Genomic DNA, 15328 nt, shown 5'->3' with positions numbered 1-15328 from the left:
AATGGGAGGCAGTTAATAGAGAAATATTCATCAAAGCTCCTGACACCCTGTCCTCCCCAGAGAGGATGAGCATCGCCTTTTTACCAGGCATTGAAAACAACGTGAGTGTGTCCCAAATAGCATCCTATTCCCTAAGTACAAGTACAAGTTCCCTAACAACGGGCTTCGGTCAAAAGAGGTGCACTACATTGAGAGTACTATTTGGGACCGATGCAGCGGCCCTCTCCTGGTGGGGGAGAACATGTTAGGTCACTGGTTACTGTTAAACCCACTGATTTTTGCTCTGCCTGGAGTACCGTTGGAGTAGCCACTAATGTTCTGTTTTTACCAGTAGGCTGATGATCTCATGAGTCTTCTCAAATACCTGTAGAGGTCCTAGTACCCCTGGTTGGTTTTATCTGAGTTTTTTGTTTCTAGTATTGGTTAATTATATTGAGGAATAATGTTAGCCTGGGCAGCAACAAGATCATAGACAAAAATGGAGCTGAAGCACACCCAACGTTTACGACGTGTTACTAACTGGCTTTGTAATAATACAAATGAGATTTTGCAGTTTGCAATATGTACATAATGTGTGATGTAGCACATGACTGGATTACAGGGTACACAAGAAACCGGGATCATGTTGGCTCATGAGCGCCACAGTACTGTGTGAAGTCTCCCTCAACATCAAAGGATTGGATCGTGGTTTACAGGAAACGGAACGATGGACACTACTCCAACCACATCACCAGGGTTCAATTGACTGGGTCGAGACTACGTTCCTTCTGAATACATCAGTGAGACATTAACATGCACCACCCGCACACACACAGCTGTGAAAAATGCACATTAGTGCCTCTTACACCTTTTGAAGATTTGGCATGTGGCCTCTGATTCTGAAAGGTTTCTACAGCAGGAACAGCAAATGGTAACAGTAGATCTTGTCTAGAATTGACAGGACCCTGTACAGATTCTACCCACAAGCCATAAGACCGGTAAAATGGCCTGCGTGATTATTACTCAGTGACCATCTGGACTATCTGCTTGGTCCCGTTTTTGCACTGACCCTTTGGTCCTGACTTAATGCACATACAATTTCATCACTGTTACTGTTTAATATTTAATTCCCAGGACACAGTAGCCCACCTACATGTACATAAACCTACATAAACATGTACATAAAAATACCAACTACTCAACATATCAGCTTTGTCCTGGTACTTCGTGTCTAACCATGCTGTTGTCACTGATTTTTCTTTGTGCGCATATTCCAATTTTTCTACAGTTTTCATTTATTTTCAACTATTCCTGTCTCTTTGTGTTTCCCTTTTTAGCTCTAAACTGTTGGAAAAGAAAGTGTTTCACTGTCAGTTTGCATTTGTTATTTACTCAGAATGTGGCAAATCTCCTTTTGCTGCTCTATTTTGACTAACTACTCGGATCAGATGTGTTTTGGGCTTAGCATTCCCTGTGACTGTTCAAGCTCACTTCTCATCCTAAATGTGACAGCATTTGGTTTGTTTCAACGAATCCACTTTTTAACAGAAATTATACAAAAATCCAACACAGATCTTTATGTAATTCCCGTGTTTTTGTGTCTCGGTTTATTTTCTCTTCAGCCTAAATAAGACAAGTGTCTAGGATTGGTTTATCCAGGAGTGAGAGGCTACACTCAGTCTCATGGGTGGCTATTGACCCAGACTCCCCCAGCTAGAGGCACTCTTGGTTCATTAGCACTCCAGACAGGAGAGACAGAGAGAGGCCAGTACAGGTGTCACTTGACAGGGCCATTAACAAAATAGATCACCCTTCCAAACTGCGGTGGGCTGGCCAGCTCCAGACCAGCAAGGTCACTTTGCCCTGAGAGCTGAGCACGGGAACTCATCGGGAGGGACACATTCTTCATCCCCAGGGACAAGCTGTGGCCCGCAGATGTGGAGTCTTCCACACATTATAGCCTGTCTAGGTTCTTTACCTGTTTTTAAGGTTGGAACTGAGGCTGGAATTAAAACTAGGATGGAGACAATAACAATAACTATTGTTTTGAGTTTTTGCTTTCAAAAAAAAGAATCCAGCATTATGGAAACATGCTGTTAAAAGGGCCATTAACTGGGTCATAGGCTGGTTTGATGTTGCCACCTATGGGTCTTTTGTAGAAGTGCAGCTTATATTTGATTGATTCCTGAATTTGTTTGTCTTTGCCACAAATGTACATGTCTGTTGGATTTGTATAACCGGGTTGTTGTGTAAATATGGTAGTAAATACCAGAGCTTCAATTTTAATGTCCTAAGGAGTAAGGCTGGCCCTTAACATTTTTTATGAGAGATCTGTGTCACAGCAGCATATTAGAGGAGGGCCTAGCAGCAGAGGTCAAGCTGAGGGGAATACTTTCAATCTAGTCCAGAGGGAGGAATTAATTCTGCTGTCGCCCATTTACACTCGTTCATCAAATGCCTCACTATTCTTTCCATCTCAGTACTCTCATCAATCTCACTCTACATCTATCTTTCTCCCCTCTCACTGCTCCAGCTGAGTCAACACCCAGATACTCAATTTCTGTCACCTCCGCTCTGCAGGTTGGCTGGGTTAAGAAGTGACCTACGGCTTACATCCAGGGTTGGCTAGATTACTTGAGAAATGTAATCTGTTACAGTTACTACACTGAAATTATACCATTAATCAAACCTTGGTCAATTGATCCAAAAAAGACACACTTTTATATTTTAGCAGTTGACCCAGTGTAGATAAATGTATTTGGTTCAACCTGTATTAGTAAACCAATGTAAATCATTCGGTTAGGTTTAACCTGTTTTAAGTTTTTATTAGTGTAGATTCTCATTTTGATAGTCTAATTTGCATATATATTAGCATGCCTTTAAATATGTGAGTGATACCCACCCATGAGTGTGTTGTTGCACTCAAAGGTTTGCAATCCTTAAACTTCCAGCAGGCATGTGCTAAATTCATACTGTTCTCATAACATAAATGCATGGAACTCACAGCACTGTTGGCTTCTAACAGGGTCAGTTGTAGGCAGAAGTGGTTGACTACTAGGTCTCTCCAGACAAAAAGAGTTAAGGGCAGAGTCGTCGCTAGGATCCCAATACATTCGTCGCTTAGTATGAATTTACATGCTAGCGGCCTACACGTCTACATTGTCATAACATGCAATCGTAATTATAGATTAATAGATCAGGGGTTATTTTTTAATTATTATTATTTCTGGTAAATTTGAGATCTGGATGCCCAAGCCACTGGGGAAGGGTGCCCTAAATCTAACTTCACTTGGGACCTCCAAACATTTAGAGCCAGCTACTGGGTTTTAAATATTGACTAGCCAAGTGGTAACTTGATATCACCCACAACAGACATTCAAAGCACCTGAATGACCTGTGAGTTTGCTTATTAATCATGATCAGGACAAGTACATCAATTCCAACAAGCATCTCTGTAATGGGTGCAATAAATCCAACCACTTAAAGGTTGGAATAGGTTAGGAAAATTAAGATGATTAATTACTTTTCATAATAAAACAGAGTAATCAATATGTGCATGGAGAACAGAAGATGCTAAAATTAACCTTTTGCAGCAAAGCTTTCTGGGAAATGTTGCTGGTGCCAACCTAAAAAACATACATCAAATGAAACTGAAATACTTAGGCTAACACTCTGCAGGCAATTTTACTTGATCTAAAAATATCTGGTTCTACAACTAAACTAATAATTTTAAACTGATATGAAATGAATTGGATGAACAACAACTGGTAATAACTTTTTTCAGTGTAGTTACCTGTGCAAAATCATAATCAGTAACTTTTTTGAAGAAACAAACTCAGTTATGGAATCTCAAGACTTTATTATGGATTTCCTTTAAACAGATATTAGAAGACTGAAAGAATACATCATACACATTTGTTGTAATCATAGAGGTCTGTAACTTGTGGCCTGACTTGCTTAGTTTAAAAAAAACTTTGGTCAATGCTGAATTCAGTATATCTAAGAAAACAGGTTTCATCATGTTTTTTCACAAACATTAAGTTATCAAATTCGTAAAACAATATTTACAATCGGATAATTCAGTGGTAAAATAACTAATCACAGTCACACCCCACCCCAAGGATACTAGTCAAATGTAGTGCTTTATAAAGGAAATAGTGTCCCCTCTCTGTCACTCTAGAGAGAGAGAGAGCTGTGTTGCCAGCCAGGCTGGCTGGCTGGGTGTCACTGTGGGGTCCTGGGCAGACAGTTGACAGCCCCAGTGATTAATGAAGACAGGGTGTGGAGCTGCTCCTCAATTAGACGCCAAGTCCACACTGGTTCACTGCGCTCACAGGCACGACTGAGAGAGAGAAGAGGTAGGGGACATTATCTCTTTCTCTTACGAATACAAACGATCAAACAAACAGTGAAACAAAACTTATCTGCAACTTCCATGACTACCACCTCCATGTAGAGCGTCATTCAGAGAATCGTCAACAGGACACAATGCATGCTTTACTCTTTCCAACAGTGACCGCACTGTAAAGCAAACCCAGATGGTAAAACACATCCTTCATCAGGGCCGTTAAGCAATCACAGAACTCCTGCTTTATTTCCACATTTAAACACGAGGAATGCCTCTCTCCACATGCTTCATTTCAACCCGTCGTCTCATTCACACCCGCGTTTAAGTACAGCATTACTCCAGTCTTAAAAACAATAACGACGAAATAAAACACACGGCGCCCAAAGGGACGGTCAAAACTTCTTTGAACCTCCACCTCTCACGATGTTCCTTTGACTCCGGCGCACACGGTTGTCCTATTCGATGTGTGTGCGCCGTTAGTAGAAAAGGAACTGCAATTATGGCGCACCGCTAATAACGGCGTACCGCAATTGCAGCTGGATTCCATTTGTTTTGCGTTTTTCGAGCGTGGCGGGGATGTCAGGAGACGTGTCGCGAGCACGGTGGTGCACTGGAGAACGTGCCTTGGCAAGGAATAAGTGGCGGCCCTGATACTTGAAATTCGTGCCCTGGTTGACAACGCGTTTTCCTCTTCACGTTGGAATAGCCCATGGCCATAATGCACTCACTCAGGATTTATGGTTTCTGCCTATGCAGGCTCTCTCAAACGAGAGCATTCAGAGCACACATCCCCAACCCAGATGCACTCTAAAGAAAATGGCCTGCTAGCCATAGCTATAGAAATAACTTAAGGTCAAACTTTGAATGCAGCTGGTCTGAATTTCGCAGTCATGGACTTCAAAGCTTAATAAATCCCAAATATTCTTATCAGAGGCAAAGTCAAGGTTATCTTGTACAATTATCTATGGGCCTAGGGCTTACGTATCTAAGGTGAGATTCAAACCACATGTTGAAGCTGCTGGGAGGAAGGGAACACTGTTGATGAGTACATTATTCATTTGCCAGGCACCATATAGAAATAACAGTATGTCAGGCTAAGGTAACAATAATTAATTAAGCATTGATTGAATGTAGCCTACTGTATGACTGAGCTCTGCCTCAGTATTGTGCAGGCTATCTCTGTAGGTTTTTCCCGCTCATCTGTAGATAGTGTATTGGGGGGACAGTATTGTTGTTTTGCAACCGAGATATAATTCAAGGTGTCAAAACTGTCAGTGGCCTGTCAATCAGTGGCCACTGTCAGTGGCCTGCATGTCTCCCTTATGTACGGACAGGTTTGAGTAAGACTCACGTAATGTGACAATAATTTTTATTTAGCTAGTGGATGGATGTATTGAATTTAGCTTAGAAATAAATTCAATAAAATGAATTGTATTTAGGTAGTAAATAGAGGCTATTTATTGTATTTAGATGGATGTATTTAGCTGGATCGATATGGGATTATTATAATTTTTTTGTCTGTTTTTCTTTTTTTCCCTGAATTTCGTGATATCAAATTTGTCATTTAGTCTCTGGGCACCCATTCCCAGCAGACTCGGGACAGTCAATATAAAGATCTGTCTTGAAAGCACATCCAATGCTATTGTGGTAGGGTAACGGAGCAAGACACACCCTGGGGTAATATGACCCCCCATGTAACGCTCACAAATAACACAAAATGTCACCATTCTTTTTTTCAACACCTCCTCTGGCTGCCACTAGTCTTGATCAACTGCAAATGTCCTCTGTATCATCACACCTTCTCAGCCAACTACTAAAATGTTTTCTTCTGTATCTCATTTTAAGGACTGCTGGGATTTAAAACATTTCCTTAATATGTTTAATATTAATATGTTTATTTTAACTGTATGAAATGGCGTGTAATGAAAATGTAAGTGGTGCAAAAAAACAGGGCCAATTATTAAAAATGGGGGGCATTTTACCCCAGTGGCTGGAAAAAATGCCCCTTTTCTAAAAAAATACATTTTATTAAATACAAATTAATCTGTCTACTGCAGCCATTTATTTTACTTTATAATCCATTACTCTAAGCATAGCCATCTTCAAAATACAACAAAATCACAAAGCTTTTCATTTTTTTCAGATCTTGGGGGGGAGGGGGTCATTATCGTTGTTACCCTACTTATTAAGGCACTTGCAGGCCGGCCGCGGTAAGTGAAAACTAAACCGCAATAAAAACCGGCCTACCGTGTGTTCACCCATCCGGGGGTGGACACTCCACAGCTACCACTGCTGAATTTGCATTTGTTACCATAGTAACAGCAATGCTCTGGCAAAATTAGGTTTGGTGTCTCCAAAAAATACTTTGCAGTTGTTTTTGTAAATTAAATAAAAATGAATGCCAAGCAAATTGTATTTTTTTCTGTGTGTTCATTTTAAGTAATGTTGTCTAGGTAAGCAGATTATTTGCAGGTCTCATCTGTGCAATATTCTTCTTATAGCCTAATTATTACGCTATATTGTTATAATATAGAAAAATCACACATGACGATTAACATTCAATTAACAACATAAATAGTTGTGTATGTGCAAAGCTAGCCAGTCAAACCAGTATAAACTCTGGTATTATAAACCCATTCTCTTCCTTTTGTGTCCATATAACACCCACCTGATAAGACCACAGTGGCACCAACGTTCCTCCACGCTGCATTTTTTTTGGTTTAGGTCTATGTAGGCCTGCAGAGTGCAACGTTAGTGTAGGCTATAATTGTGTAGCAAGTCCAAAGCAGCAATAATTTATTTATAAAAAAATTTTCCTGTCATATATTGATGTTGTCAGTGTGTGAGTGTTTGATTGGTTGACAAGATAAAGACTGTTCAGTGGTCGACATGTATGGAGTTAGATATCTGCCAAAAGGTTAAGTGTACGTATTGTTATGAACGTAAAAATAAGTAATACGCAAAAAATGAAATTAGATCTGTGAATGAACAAACACCCTGTTACGATGACGGACAAATATTTTTTGCTTGTACGAATCTAGTTTTACAATTCTAAAATACAGCATCACAATCTGGAGTTTTGGGAGTTTCATCTCATCCTCTAAAAAAACCTAACCGAAACATTCCGGGATGAGTGCTAATAACAAGCAGCGTCAGTGTGACCAACTGGAAATCAGGGAAACTGGAAATAGGTATCCTGCAAGATTTCAATTGAGAAGTCTCTCCTTTCTTCATGCATGCATAGTGAATGCTGATTTTCATGTGTGTAACTGCTCTTTGTACATAGGTTTCATGTGGAATAAAAATCACTCAAACTTATAGAAATGTTATTATTGTGTAGGCCTAAACACTTGTTGTGGTCCCAAATACTCAAACTGCGTTGCTACATGGGTCTTTGTTTTTTTCCCCCGGGGTTGTTGCTGTAAAATGAGAATTTGTTAAAATACTGAATAACTAAAATGAAATGTTAAGCAATTACTACAGAAGTTCCGGGCCACATACAGCCATCATAAATAGTATGGACAGAACACAGCAATTAAATAGCACATGCCAGACTAATATTTAAACAATATCTTGACCTAAATCACTTCATTATATTTTGCAGCTCAGAAGGATATTCTGTGCAATGGTATACGGTTGTTAAGCGGCCTTAAAAAAACAGCTATGGACTTTTATTTTGAACATGAGGCTAGCGGTCCAACTTATTGTTGCTAGCTTTACAGTTTCTAAGAGCTTATCTTTGCATATGCCAAAGTACTGACAAAGGTTTGTATGTAAAAAAAACGATTTGTAAACAAATAAATGGCGACATAAAGTAAGAATTTAACGTGTGGAAAATCCTAAAAGGTGTTTGTATGTTCACAGATTTAATTTCATGCTTACGTTTCATGTTTTACGTCTGACCTTTTTTACCATCATACCAATTTATTAATGTATTTTCTTACGATCCTAACAATATGTACGCTTAACCTTTTGGCAGATATCTAACTCCATAGGCCGGCGGGCGCTCAAGAGGTCAACAAATGTAACGGTGGATGTCCACTGTTCCGGCGTGTCCGCTGCCCCGGACCGATACAATTCAATGTCTTTGAATGGCTAGCAATGGAGCGCTTCCGCTTTCAACAACTGCATGCCGCTTACAGTTGTGTTCATAAGTTTGCATACCCTGGCAGAAATTGTGAAATGTTGGTGTTGATTTTGAAAATATGACTGATCATGCAAAAAAAAGGATAGTGATCATATGAAGCCATTTATTATCACAGTTGTTTGGCTCCTTAAATCATAATAACACAAATCCCCCAAATGGCCCTGATCAAAAGTTTACACAACCTTGAATATTTGACCTTGTTACAGACACACAAAGTGACACACACAGGTGAAAATGGCAATTAAAGATGAAATTCCCACACCTGTGACTTTTAAAATTGTAATTAGTGTCTGTGTATAAATTGTCAATTCATTTTTTAGCTCTCACGTGGATTCACTGAGCAGGCTAGATACTAAGTCATGGGGAGCAGAGAATAACTGTCAAAAGACCTGTGTAAAAAGGTAATTGGACTTTATATAGATGGAAAAGGAAATAAAAAGATGTCCAAAGCCTTGCAAATGCCACTTAGTACTGTTCAATCACTTATTAAGAAGTGGAAAATTTGGGGATCTCTTGATACCTAGCCAAGGTCAGTTACAATATGCCCGACAACACTTTAACATGCCTCACGGCCTCATTTGGAGTGATGAGACCAAAATGGAGCTTTATAGTCACAATCATAAGCGCTATGTTTGGAGAGGTGTCAATAAGGCCTATAGTGAACAGAATACCATCCCCACTGTGAAGCATGGTGGTGGCTCACTGATGTTTTGGGGGTGTGTGAGCTCTAAAGGCATGGGGAATCTTGTGAAAATTTATGACAAGATGAATGCAGCATGTTATCAGAAAATACTGGCAGACAATTTACATTCTTCTGCACGAAAGCTACCCACGACTTTCCAGCACAACAATGACCCTAAGCACAAGGCCAAGTTGACCCTCCAGTGGTTACAGCAGAAAAAGGTGAAGGTTCTGGAGTGGCCATCACAGTCTCCTTAATATCATCAAGCCACTCTGGAGGCATTTTGCCAAGACGAATGGGCAGCTGTACAACCTGCAAGATTGACTGCACGCTGTCATTGATGCTAAAGCGGGCAATAAACAGTTTTAAGAACTAAGGGTATGCAGACATTTGAACAGGGGTCAGGTGGTAATATTTTTCTTTGTTGCCATGTTTTGTTTATGATTGTGCCCTTCTATTATGACCTTCAGTTGAATGTGAATCCCATAAGAAATAAAGGACTTGTTTTGCCTGCTAGCCCATGTTTTCTTTACAAATGGTACATATATTACCAATTCTCCAAGGGTATGCAAACATTTGAGCACAACTGTATGTGTGAAGGGGAGATAAGGCTAGACCAGAATGATAAAAAAGAAAAAGGTGGATGGAGAACAATGTCTTCTACCTCATTGGTGCTGTTATTTGGTAGAAGGATATATTAAGATGGTGGATAGACATATTGTATTTAGCTTGTAAATAGATGTAACCTGCATTTAGCTGGTTGATAGGTAGATAGATTTAACTGGCAGATAGATAAATTGTCATTGGCTGATAGATTGTCTCAGAAGTCTCTATAGCTTGTGTTGCCCCTCTAACACTCCAGAGATTTCAGGGGTCGGCATCTAATGACCATCCGTATGTTGTGTGTTTCAGTTCAGCAGGACTGTAAGAGAGTGTACTCACACACAGAAGTTTACATTAAGAGAGTCATGGCGGTTTCTTGAGGGTGAAAAAAATAACAAAAATTCCACTAGAGGCCCTAGCAGTGATTATTTTTAGTTTTTTACTTAAGCCCCTTTAAGAAGCCTGAATCGAGACCACTCCTTCACTCCTTTGGCCCTTCTCCCAAATGGCAGCCTATTCACCATAAAGCACACATTAAGATACAGTTCACTTATAGGGAATAGGGTACTCTTTGGGACACAAGCTCAGTAGTCCTGTAGTAAGTCAACCCAGCTGCCTGTGATATTGCTTGGGGCGGAAAGGAAAAGGGGAGGGGCAAGGAAAGGATGGCCTGGGCCGAGAGAGGAAAGACAGACCTGATTATCCAAATACAGTCATTAAAGGGGAAATGTGTTTTTCAAACTGTCAAGATGATTAATGGGGTAGAGCAAATCCTCACAAATGCTCTTGTTTAGTCTAACTGGCAGACACGATCCTGCCCATTGATTTATGACAGGCCTGGTGTGTGAGGCCATAGTGGGGTTACAGGAGTGCTGGGTGAGGTTGGGGAGAGGCAGGATGGTAAGGAGGGACGGAAGGGATTTCTGGTGAGGGAGTATTAGCGCACAGGAGGTAGAGAGTTAGGGAGGGAGGAAGGAACAGCCAAGTAAACACTATGAGTGACAAACTTTTGCCCCTTGGTTTTAGAAAGCAACAACATGTCAAGACGAGGCTTTCCAGTGCTACGTAAACTTTTTTTCCCTCAGTGTTATGAAAGTCACATTCTCAATCTCAATAAATCACCCGAGCAATAAATCATCCAAGCTTTCAAGCCGCTTTTGAATGAGGGAATTAATAGTCCTACACTCAGAACACTAGATTATACTATAAATCCCTGGTAAGTGAGCAAGGGACACAAAGACATTATTTTTTCTATTAATCAGAGTGAGACTTAATATCATAACTGTGCACACATGTATAACATGTTTCCCACGCCATAGGATACACACTGTCAGGGGTTATACAACTACTGCACATCTCTCAATGGGAATATGACTCAGAAGACAAAATCCATCAAGAACTCCACTTGGTTTACTATGTAGCAAGGCAATAAATGTCCTCATGCGTTCCAAATGACACCCTGTTCCCTGTATAGTGCAGTGGTGTTGGCACGGGTTCCTTGGGCCGTGGGTTTACCATACCTGTTCCCCATGGCTGGATTCCCTGAAGACCGACCTTCACCTTCCAGCAAGGCCGGATAGATGACTAGCAGCTGTTAAGTCTTGCAGCCTCTTCCTAGTTACTCCAGCAGATGCATGAGGGCAATCTATCTGCAATTTTCTAATTCTTCCACTGCCCTTCTGAAGCCTTCAAGAGCCCTTCCCACACCCCCATAGCACCACACACACACATGCGCGCGCGCACTGTGTCTGTGCACCAAGATACTCAAGCACATTTCCAGAACCATCCCACCCACACACACACACAGACACACACACACACACGCTTATTGTACACACACTGAGCCCTCATAAATCTTCAGATGAAGTAAAAGCAGGCGGACACCCATGAGGAAGACGTTAAATGGAGATCTCGGCAACGAGGAGAAGATTAATGTGGTGCTGTAAAGATACAGAGAAGGAGAAAGGGAGAGAAGACACGAAGGAGAGAGGGAATGGGAGAAAGAGCAAGCTTATGTAACTCCGCACTGGGACCACTTCTGGGACTCTGAGCAGACAGCAGAGAGAGAGAGGAGGAGGACATCCAACTGGAACACAAACAGTAATGAAAATAAATGGTGGACAGGGGAAAGGCAGAGCACCAGTGTCCAAATGCTGGAAGTGATATCCTGACTTCCTCCCTTACTTTGTGTCAGGTGCCTTCGTTATTGTGAGGCGATGGTGATTTATCGGTAAATGGGTGGGGGGTGGGGTGGGTGGGGGGGGGGGGGTGTAGCAAGTGGACAGACGTCAGAAGGAGAGAGGTGAGGGGGAGGAGAATACAGAATACGGGTGGGAGGGATGCATGTCTTGTGAGTTGAGTGTAGTCCGTCCCAGCTGTGAGCTCTCATGGTGCCATGGCATTCTCGTCTATCTTTGTGTGTGTGTGTGTGTGTGTGTGTGTGAGCGAGCTGATGTGTGTTGAGGTTGTCCCAGCTGTGAGCTAACTGACAGTGCCCTGGCCTCCTGGTCTGTGTGTGTGCGCGTGTGTGTGTGTGTCAGGGCCCAGTGATTAATGACCCACAGGCCTTGTTTCTCCTGCTTCCTTCCCCTCCAGCCATGTCACACTCAGTGTCACGTGTCAACCTAATAGACACCGGCAGATTGACACTGGCGCAACCCCCACTAGGCCACAGCAATAGACAGAGTTACTACTCATGCACACACACAGATATGCATGCGTGCGCACACACATACACACACACACACACACACACACACACACATACATACAATACAAAGCTCCAGGGATAGTTCAGACATTTCCAATACAAACCCTGCTCATCAGCCGCTCCTGTTCTGAAGGAAGTGCTGCAGTGGGCATGTAAGTGGGGCTCTGTGTGTGTCTGAGTGTGAGGCTTTCTGTAGATGCACTGTACGATGTGTGTGTGTGTGTGTGAGTGTGAGAGGGAGAGAGAGAGACAGAGAGAGACTGAGAGAGAGCAAGAGCAGGGATTGCATTTGTGCTGGTTCCCAGCCTGTCAGAGGGCTGTCATGCTGTGATTTATGGTTGCGAGACTCGGAGCAGTCTTCACTGCCAGTTCAGTATTGTTACAACTGACAGCTAATGAGGCCAGACGTGCTTTCAAGCACAGCACTTAACAGAGGCCTCCATCTTCACGAGTCACAGACTCCTTTTCCTCTTCTCTCTCTCCCCCATTTATTTTCTCTTCTAGGGTGGCAGTGTGGAGAGGGCTAGCAGCCACATGAACCTGGGATACTGAGAGAACAAGCAGAGTAGAGCAGGGCTGAACAGACAGATGGGATGCCTTTTATCCCTTCATGCACACTGTTAAAAATAAAGGAAAACATTTTTTTTTTTAAATGGGGGAGGGTATTCAACTTATTTCACTCTTCAGTGATAGTAAAGAATCAGTAAAGACAGTTAAACAGTGGTAATACTGATGGTTGATTCTTGGCTGTTGAGGGATCATATCTGGACTATGAGCACCAGACAGGGGTCTGCTCTACCTTCAACACCCTAGCTCAGTGTGTGGACTCCCGGCAATAATCACTACCAGAGTCTCTGGCAGCAGCACCCGTGCTCTCCCTTCCCCGGCCCCTGGTTCCTTGTCAGTCGTGATTAATGGCAGTAGGACCCAGTGCGGCTTACGTTGCCAGTTCTAGCCGATGTTCCCTTGATACTTAATGAACTCTGACAAACTTATTTTCCCTTGCTCTTTTGTTCCTTTTTTCCTCTCCTTGTTTAAAATGCACAGATCTGTTGTGCACTGTAGCACCAGGGGGTGAACGCTGGCCTTCCATATTCCTGCAATGCCCGGTTAAGAACTGTAAATGAAGTGTTAGCCATCCTTGTGGTAATGACCCACCTGTGACCCAGGAGAAACACATGGGTCTACCTGTATGCAGATGAGGTGGCAGCATTGAATGGAAATCATGACCTGTCATCACTAGGCAAAATGCTTGCCAACACACCTTTACTCCTCAAATATAGTAATAAATTCCAAATAATCTTGAAAGCATTGCTGTTACAGCTATCTGTAGACAAATAGTTGCCTTATTACCTAAACAAGTCCGATCTGTAATCTGAAAAAGATAATATACCATGTATCACATAGTATTGTTCTGTGAAGGACAGTAGATTACTAAACCAGATTTTCTGTGTGTAGGCTAATATTAACGTTGGTATACTCTGTTTTACCAGCCAAACCGGAGAGAATTAAACAAGTGCTTCATTGGTCGCTAATCTGGTTATGCTACCCCACCTTTGATGATCACAAACACAACACCTGAGGCAAACAAGGTTTGGGTATGAATAACAATGTTGTAAGACCATAAAATAAAAATAATACAAAATGCAACATGTCAATTATTTCACAACCTTATTTTTGTTTTGAATTTAGAATTAATTCATTTTGTTCCATAGTATCTGTATACGATTACAATATTTTCACTGGTAACGTAACAGATTAAAGTTGGTATTTTTTGTAATCCGTTTCTCCCTACTCTGGAAACATGCCGTGCCGCCGCAAAATATGCCTTATGGGATTTCCCTTTTCTCCTGGAGGCTACGTTGTTACACACTTGCTGGAAAGGGCTACTTCGGGGTGTAATTAGCTCCTACACCCTGAAACTGTTTTGGCTCACTAAGGTTTCCGAAACCTATGCAAATGCTGGAGGCACCACGGTGGAAAGGAAGGGAGAAGGGGATAATTTAGGTTTACCCAAAAAAGGAGACCATAGCCGGCTATCTCCTCCGTCGCGTGAGCATGACAACTATATTGTGGAGTGACAGCAGTGCACCTTTAAACTGCTTGAGTTGTTAATCTTAAATGTGTCCACCATCTTTGGTGGTTTTATGACATTATATGTGCCCCACTATCTATAATCCCCTCATTGGTCTGAGCGTGGGTTCCTACCTTGTTTCAGTGATGTAAAACTGAACAACAATACCTTAATGTCAGCTAACGATATAGCATTTTAACTACAGTTATTTGTATAACGTATGGTGGTATGTCCCAATAGTGGCATACTTGCTGACAATATATTCAATAGAACGTGCTTTTAGTATAGTACGAATATGCAAATTCAGATTGTTACAAACCTTTTTTTAAGTGGATCTAAAAATGTCTCTATAGAAAGTAGTGTAAGAACCGAATGAGTTGCTTTTCCAGTTGTGCCATAAGGTTTTATGAGGCTCTTGACTCTTATGATTTCATTCTATACGGCAGCTAGAGAAGATAGTCTTAGTATAAACAGCTCTGGAAATAATTACTGCAAATCACTGATCACTGCAAAATTATCAGTTTCTCTGATTTTACTATTCATAGGCATGTGTTAGAGTAAAATTAACAGTTTTGTTTTATTCTATAAACTACTGACAACATTATTCTCAAATTCCAAATAAAAATATTGTCATTTAGAGTATTTATTTGTAGAAAAAAAAAAAACGGTCAAAATAACCAAAAAAAAAATGGAGTTTTCAGACCTCAAATAATGCAAAGAAAACAAATTCATTACATTTTTCAACAACAAAGTAATAATGTTTTAACTCAGGAAGAGAAATCAAT

This window comes from Esox lucius, chromosome 13, assembly GCF_011004845.1.
Source record: "Esox lucius isolate fEsoLuc1 chromosome 13, fEsoLuc1.pri, whole genome shotgun sequence".
NCBI lineage: Eukaryota > Metazoa > Chordata > Actinopteri > Esociformes > Esocidae > Esox > Esox lucius.
The sequence above is the reverse complement of the archived record's forward strand: the minus strand, read 5'-3'. Positions refer to the sequence as shown.